This window comes from Lepisosteus platostomus, chromosome 11 (genome assembly GCF_059453375.1).
Source record: "Lepisosteus platostomus isolate fLepPlt1 chromosome 11, fLepPlt1.hap1, whole genome shotgun sequence".
Taxonomy (NCBI): domain Eukaryota; kingdom Metazoa; phylum Chordata; class Actinopteri; order Semionotiformes; family Lepisosteidae; genus Lepisosteus; species Lepisosteus platostomus.
The window spans coordinates 9,009,168-9,018,034 of NC_142621.1; positions in this window are offsets into that span (position 1 = coordinate 9,009,168).

Genomic DNA, 8,867 nt, shown 5'->3' on the forward strand with positions numbered 1-8,867 from the left:
AGCAGTATTTCAGAACTTTAAAGGTATCTGCTTTCAATCTATTTTAATTCTGAATTATGTAGGTTTTTGCAACCTGCTGCTGAAATGGTATATTAAATGAGCATGATTATTCCCAATTACTGGTTAGGATTACATTTACCACTAAAGTTTGGATATACTTTCCATTTAGTTTGTTTTAAGCCAAATAAAATAAGTGGATTCAGCATGTAGAAAGGCTGTTTTCAAAACATTCAGTGTTGACTGTGTTTGCCTGACAGGTGTGGGGCTCACAAAAAATAAGAAAATGGGGAAACATTAAATTTTCAAAGAAACTAAAAACCAACACCTTTCCTGCATTTCAAGTGCACCCTAATGCACAACAAATGCATCAGAATATGTCTAGGTGCTGTCAAACCCTAACCCTAGCTCGGGCACTTCTGGAACAAATTTCAAAATCCTGGCCTGCTGAAGAAGTGCTACAAAAGTTAGCTAAATGAGTACAAATTCTTCAGAAACATTCACACTAGCAGTATTTCAGTACTTTAAAGGTATCTGCTTTCAATCTATTTTAATTCTGCATTATCTAGGTTTTTGCAACTTGCTGTTGAAATAGTATTTTAAATTAGCATGATTCTTGCCGTTTACTGTTCAGGATTACATTTACCACTAAAGATTGGATATACTTTCCATTTAGTTTGTTTTAAACCTCATAAAATAAGGGGAGTCATCATGCAGAAAGGCTGTTTTCAAAACATTCAGTGTTGACTGTGTTTGCCTGACAGGTGTGGGGCTCACAAAAAATGAGAAAATGGGGAAAAAATAAATTTTCAAGGAAACTAAAAACCAACACCTTTCCTGCATTTCAAATGCATCCTAATGCACAACAAATGCATGAGAATATGTCTAGGTGCTGTCAAACCCTAACCCTAACCCTAGCTCGGGCACTTCTAGAAGAAATTTCAATATCCTGGCCTGCTGAAGAAGTGCTACAAAAGTTAGCTAAATGAGTAAAATTGACCAGAAACATTCACACTAGCAGTATTTCAGTACCTTAAAGGTATCTGCTTTCAATCTATTTTAATTCTGCATTATCTAGGTTTTTGCAACTTGCTGTTGAAATAGTATTTTAAATTAGCATGATTCTTGCCGTTTACTGTTCAGGATTTCATTTACCACTAAAGATTGGATATACTTTCCATTTAGTTTGTTTTAAACCTCATAAAATAAGGGGAGTCATCATGCAGAAAGGCTGTTTTCAAAACATTCAGTGTTGACTGTGTTTGCCTGACAGGTGTGGGGCTCACAAAAAATGAGAAAATGGGGAAAAATTAAATTTTCAAGGAAACTAAAAACCAAGACCTTTACTTCATTTCAAATGCATTCTAATGCACAACAAATGCATCAGAATATGTCTAGGTGCTGTCAAACCCTAACCCTAACCCTAGCTCGGGCACTTCTGGAAGAAATTTCAAAATCCTGGCATGCTGAAAAAGTGCTACAAAAGTTACCTAAATGAGTACAAATTCTTCAGAAACATTCACACTAGCAGTATTTCAGTACTTTAAAGGTATCTGCTTTCAATCTATTTTAATTCTGTATTATCTAGGTTTTTGCAACTTGCTGTTGAAATAGTATTTTAAATTAGCATGATTCTTGCCAGTTACTGGATAGGATTACATTTATTACTAAAGTTTGGATATACTTTCCATTTAGTTTGTTTTCTACCACATAAAATAAGAGGATTCAGCATGTAGAATGGCTGTTTTCAAAACATTCAGTGTTGACTGTGTTTGCCTGACAGGTGTGGGGCTCACAAAAAAGTACAAAATGGGGAAAAATTAAAAGTTTCAAGGAAACTAAAAAGCAATACCTTTCCTGCATTTCAAATGCATCCTAATGCACAACAAATGCATCAGAATATGTCTAGGTGCTGTCAAACCCTAACCCTAACCCTAGCTCGGGCACTTCTAGAAGAAATTTCAAAATCCTGGCCTGCTGAAAAAGTGCTACAAAAGTTAGATAAATGAGTACAAATTGATCAGAAACATTCACACTAGCAGTATTTCAGAACTTTAAAGGTATCTGCTTTCAATCTATTTTAATTCTGAATTATGTAGGTTTTTGCAACCTGCTGCTGAAATGGTATATTAAATGAGCATGATTATTCCCAATTACTGGTTAGGATTACATTTACCACTAAAGTTTGGATATACTTTCCATTTAGTTTGTTTTAAGCCAAATAAAATAAGTGGATTCAGCATGTAGAAAGGCTGTTTTCAAAACATTCAGTGTTGACTGTGTTTGCCTGACAGGTGTGGGGCTCACAAAAAATAAGAAAATGGGGAAACATTAAATTTTCAAAGAAACTAAAAACCAACACCTTTCCTGCATTTCAAGTGCACCCTAATGCACAACAAATGCATCAGAATATGTCTAGGTGCTGTCAAACCCTAACCCTAGCTCGGGCACTTCTGGAACAAATTTCAAAATCCTGGCCTGCTGAAGAAGTGCTACAAAAGTTAGCTAAATGAGTACAAATTCTTCAGAAACATTCACACTAGCAGTATTTCAGTACTTTAAAGGTATCTGCTTTCAATCTATTTTAATTCTGCATTATCTAGGTTTTTGCAACTTGCTGTTGAAATAGTATTTTAAATTAGCATGATTCTTGCCGTTTACTGTTCAGGATTACATTTACCACTAAAGATTGGATATACTTTCCATTTAGTTTGTTTTAAACCTCATAAAATAAGGGGAGTCATCATGCAGAAAGGCTGTTTTCAAAACATTCAGTGTTGACTGTGTTTGCCTGACAGGTGTGGGGCTCACAAAAAATGAGAAAATGGGGAAAAAATAAATTTTCAAGGAAACTAAAAACCAACACCTTTCCTGCATTTCAAATGCATCCTAATGCACAACAAATGCATCAGAATATGTCTAGGTGCTGTCAAACCCTAACCCTAACCCTAGCTCGGGCACTTCTAGAAGAAATTTCAATATCCTGGCCTGCTGAAGAAGTGCTACAAAAGTTAGCTAAATGAGTAAAATTGACCAGAAACATTCACACTAGCAGTATTTCAGTACCTTAAAGGTATCTGCTTTCAATCTATTTTAATTCTGCATTATCTAGGTTTTTGCAACTTGCTGTTGAAATAGTATTTTAAATTAGCATGATTCTTGCCGTTTACTGTTCAGGATTTCATTTACCACTAAAGATTGGATATACTTTCCATTTAGTTTGTTTTAAACCTCATAAAATAAGGGGAGTCATCATGCAGAAAGGCTGTTTTCAAAACATTCAGTGTTGACTGTGTTTGCCTGACAGGTGTGGGGCTCACAAAAAAGTACAAAATGGGGAAACATTAAATTTTCAAGGAAACTAAAAACCAACACCTTTCCTGCATTTCAAATACATCCTAATGCATAACAAATGAATCGGAATATGTCTAGGTGCTGTCAAACCCTAACCCTAACCCTAGCTCGGGCACTTCTGGAACAAATTTCAAAATCCTGGCATGCTGAAAAAGTGCTACAAAAGTTAGCTAAATGAGTACAAATTCTTCAGAAACATTCACACTAGCAGTATTTCAGTACTTTAAAGGTATCTGCTTTCAATCTATTTTAATTCTGAATTATCTAGGTTTTTGCAACTTGCTGTTTAAATAGTATTTTAAATTAGCATGATTATTGCCGTTTACTGGATAGGATTACATTTATTACTAAAGTTTGGATATACTTTCCATTTAGTTTGTTTTCTACCACATAAAATAAGAGGATTCAGCATGTAGAAAGGCTGTTTTCAAAACATTTAGTGTTGACTGTGTTTGCCTGACAGGTGTGGGCCTGACAAAAAATGAGAAAATGGGGAAAAATAAAACTCTCAAGGAAACTAAAAACCAACACCTTTCCTGCATTTCAAATGCATCCTAATGCACAACAAATGCATCAGAATATGTCTAGGTGCTGTCAAACCCTAACCCTAACCCTAGCTCGGGCACTTCTGGAAGAAATTTCAAAATCCTGGCCTGCTGAAAAAGTGCTACAAAAGTTACCTAAATGAGTACAAATTGATCAGAAACATTCACACTAGCAGTATTTCAGTACTCTAAAGGTATCTGCTTTCAATCTATTTTGATTCTGCATTATGTAGGTTTTTGCAACCTGCTGCTGAAATGGCATTTTAAATTAGCATGATTTTTGCCGTTTACCATTTAGGGTTACATTTACCACTAAAGATTGGATATACTTTCCATTTAGTTTGTTTTATGCCAAATGAAATAAGGGGATTCAGCATGTAGAAAGGCTGTTTTCAAAACATTCAGTGTTGACTGTGTTTGCCTGACAGGTGTGGGGCTCACAAAAAATGAGAAAATGGGGAAAAATTAAATTTTCAAGGAAACTAAAAACCAACACCTTTCCTGCATTTCAAATGCATCCTAATGCACAACAAATGCATCAGAATATGTCTAGGTGCTGTCAAACCCTAACCCTAACCCTAGCTCGGGCACTTCTGGAAGAAATTTCAAAATCCTGGCCTGCTGAAAAAGTGCTACAAAAGTTACCTAAATGAGTACAAATTGATCAGAAACATTCACACTAGCAGTATTTCAGTACTTTAAAGGTATCTGCTTTCAATCTATTTTGATTCTGCATTATGTAGGTTTTTGCAACCTGCTGCTGAAATGGCATTTTAAATTAGCATGATTTTTGCCGTTTACCGTTTAGGGTTACATTTACCACTAAAGATTGGATATACTTTCCATTTAGTTTGTTTTATGCCAAATAAAATAAGGGGATTCAGCATGTAGAAAGGCAGTTTTCAAAACATTCAGTGTTGACTGTGTTTGCCTGACAGGTGTGGGGCTCACAAAAAATAAGAAAATGGGGAAACATTAAATTTTCAAAGAAACTAAAAACCAACACCTTTCCTGCATTTCAAGTGCACCCTAATGCACAACAAATGCATCAGAATATGTCTAGGTGCTGTCAAACCCTAACCCTAACCCTAGCTCGGGCACTTCTAGAAGAAATTTCAATATCCTGGCCTGCTGAAGAAGTGCTACAAAAGTTAGCTAAATGAGTAAAATTGACCAGAAACATTCACACTAGCAGTATTTCAGTACTTTAAAGGTATCTGCTTTCAATCTATTTTAATTCTGCATTATCTAGGTTTTTGCAACTTGCTGTTGAAATAGTATTTTAAATTAGCATGATTCTTGCCGTTTACTGTTCAGGATTACATTTACCACTAAAGATTGGATATACTTTCCATTTAGTTTGTTTTAAACCTCATAAAATAAGGGGAGTCATCATGTAGAAAGGCTGTTTTCAAAACATTCAGTGTTGACTGTGTTTGCCTGACAGGTGTGGGGCTCACAAAAAAGTACAAAATGGGGAAACATTACATTTTCAAGGAAACTAAACACCAACACCTTTCCTGCATTTCAAATGCATCCTAATGCACAACAAATGCATCAGAATATGTCTAGGTGCTGTCAAACCCTAACCCTAACCCTAGCTCGGGCACTTCTGGAAGAAATTTCAAAATCCTGGCCTGCTGAAAAAGTGCTACAAAAGTTACGTAACTGAGTACAAATTGTTCAGAAACATTCACACTAGCAGTATTTCAGTACTTTAAAGGTATCTGCTTTCAATCTATTGTAATTCTGCATTATCTAGGTTTTTGCAACTTGCTGTTGAAATAATATTTTAAATTAGCATGATTCTTGCCGTTTACTGGATAGGATTACATTTATTACTAAAGTTTGGATATACTTTCTATTTAGTTTGTTTTCTACCACATAAAATAAGAGGATTCAGCATGTAGAAAGGCTGTTTTCAAAACATTCAGTGTTGACTGTGTTTGCCTGACAGGTGTGGGGCTCACAAAAAATAAGAAAATGGGGAAAAATTAATTTTTCAAGGAAACTAAAAACCAAGACCTTTACTTCATTTCAAATGCATTCTAATGCACAACAAATGCATCAGAATATGTCTAGGTGCTGTCAAACCCTAACCCTAACCCTAGCTCGGGCACTTCTGGAAGAAATTTCAAAATCCTGGCCTGCAGAAAAAGTGCTACAAAAGTTACCTAAATGAGTACAAATTGATCAGAAACATTCACACTAGCAGTATTTCAGTACTTTAAAGGTATCTGCTTTCAATCTATTTTAATTCTGAGTTATGTAGGTTTTTGAAACCTGCTGCTGAAATGGTATATTAAATGAGCATGATTATTGACGTTTACTGGTTAAGATTACATTTACCAGTAAAATTTGGATATACTTTCCATTTAGTTTGTTTTAAGCCAAATAAAATAAGGGGATTCAGCATGTAGAAAGGCTGTTTTCAAAACATTCAGTGTTGACTGTGTTTGCCTGACAGGTGTGGGGCTCACAAAAAAGTACAAAATGGGGAAAAATTAAAATTTTCAAGGAAACTAAAAAGCAATACCTTTCCTGCATTTCAAATGCATCCTAATGCACAACAAATGCATCAGAATATGTCTAGGTGCTGTCAAACCCTAACCCTAACCCTAGCTCGGGCACTTCTAGAAGAAATTTCAAAATCCTGGCCTGCTGAAAAAGTGCTACAAAAGTTAGATGAATGAGTACAAATTCATCAGAAACATTCACACTAGCAGTATTTCAGAACTTTAAAGGTATCTGCTTTCAATCTATTTTAATTCTGAATTATGTAGGTTTTTGCAACCTGCTGCTGAAATGGTATATTAAATGAGCATGATTATTCCCAATTACTGGTTAGGATTACATTTACCACTAAAGTTTGGATATACTTTCCATTTAGTTTGTTTTAAGCCAAATAAAATAAGTGGATTCAGCATGTAGAAAGGCTGTTTTCAAAACATTCAGTGTTGACTGTGTTTGCCTGACAGGTGTGGGGCTCACAAAAAATAAGAAAATGGGGAAACATTAAATTTTCAAAGAAACTAAAAACCAACACCTTTCCTGCATTTCAAGTGCACCCTAATGCACAACAAATGCATCAGAATATGTCTAGGTGCTGTCAAACCCTAACCCTAGCTCGGGCACTTCTGGAACAAATTTCAAAATCCTGGCCTGCTGAAGAAGTGCTACAAAAGTTAGCTAAATGAGTACAAATTCTTCAGAAACATTCACACTAGCAGTATTTCAGTACTTTAAAGGTATCTGCTTTCAATCTATTTTAATTCTGCATTATCTAGGTTTTTGCAACTTGCTGTTGAAATAGTATTTTAAATTAGCATGATTCTTGCCGTTTACTGTTCAGGATTACATTTACCACTAAAGATTGGATATACTTTCCATTTAGTTTGTTTTAAACCTCATAAAATAAGGGGAGTCATCATGCAGAAAGGCTGTTTTCAAAACATTCAGTGTTGACTGTGTTTGCCTGACAGGTGTGGGGCTCACAAAAAATGAGAAAATGGGGGAAAAAATAAATTTTCAAGGAAACTAAAAACCAACACCTTTCCTGCATTTCAAATGCATCCTAATGCACAACAAATGCATCAGAATATGTTTAGGTGCTGTCAAACCCTAACCCTAACCCTAGCTCGGGCACTTCTAGAAGAAATTTCAATATCCTGGCCTGCTGAAGAAGTGCTACAAAAGTTAGCTAAATGAGTACAAATTCTTCAGAAACATTCACACTAGCAGTATTTCAGTACCTTAAAGGTATCTGCTTTCAATCTATTTTAATTCTGCATTATCTAGGTTTTTGCAACTTGCTGTTGAAATATTATTTTAAATTAGCATGATTTTTGCCGTTTACTGGATAGGATTACATTTATTACTAAAGTTTGGATATACTTTCCATTTAGTTTGTTTTCTACCACATAAAATAAGAGGATTCAGCATGTAGAAAGGCTGTTTTCAAAATATTCAGTGTTGACTGTGTTTGCCTGACAGGTGTGGGGCTCACAAAAAATAAGAAAATGGGGAAAAATTAATTTTTCAAGGAAACTAAAAACTAAGACCTTTACTTCATTTCAAATGCATTCTAATGCACAACAAATGCATCAGAATATGTCTAGGTGCTGTCAAACCCTAACCCTAGCTCGGGCACTTCTGGAACAAATTTCAAAATCCTGGCATGCTGAAAAAGTGCTACAAAAGTTACCTAAATGAGTACAAATAGTTCAGAAACATTCACACTAGCAGTATTTCAGTACTTTAAAGGTATCTGCTTTCAATCTATTTTAATTCTGAATTATCTAGGTTTTTGCAACTTGCTGTTGAAATAGTATTTTAAATTAGCATGATTCTTGCCGTTTACTGGATAGGATTACATTTATTACTAAAGTTTGGATATACTTTCCATTTAGTTTGTTTTAAGCCAAATAAAATAAGGGGATTCAGCATGTAGAAAGGCTGTTTTCAAAACATTCAGTGTTGACTGTGTTTGCCTGACAGGTGTGGGGCTCACAAAAAATGAGAAAATGGGGAAAAATTAAATTTTCAAAGAAACTAAAAACCAACACCTTTCCTGCATTTCAAGTGCACCCTAATGCACAACAAATGCATGAGAATATGTCTAGGTGCTGTCAAACCCTAACCCTAACCCTAGCTCGGGCACTTCTAGAAGAAATTTCAATATCCTGGCCTGCTGAAGAAGTGCTACAAAAGTTAGCTAAATGAGTAAAATTGACCAGAAACATTCACACTAGCAGTATTTCAGTACTTTAAAGGTATCTGCTTTCAATCTATTTTAATTCTGCATTATCTAGGTTTTTGCAACTTGCTGTTGAAATAGTATTTTAAATTAGCATGATTCTTGCCGTTTACTGTTCAGGATTACATTTACCACTAAAGATTGGATATACTTTCCATTTAGTTTGTTTTAAACCTCATAAAATAAGGGGAGTCATCATGTAGAAAGGCTGTTTT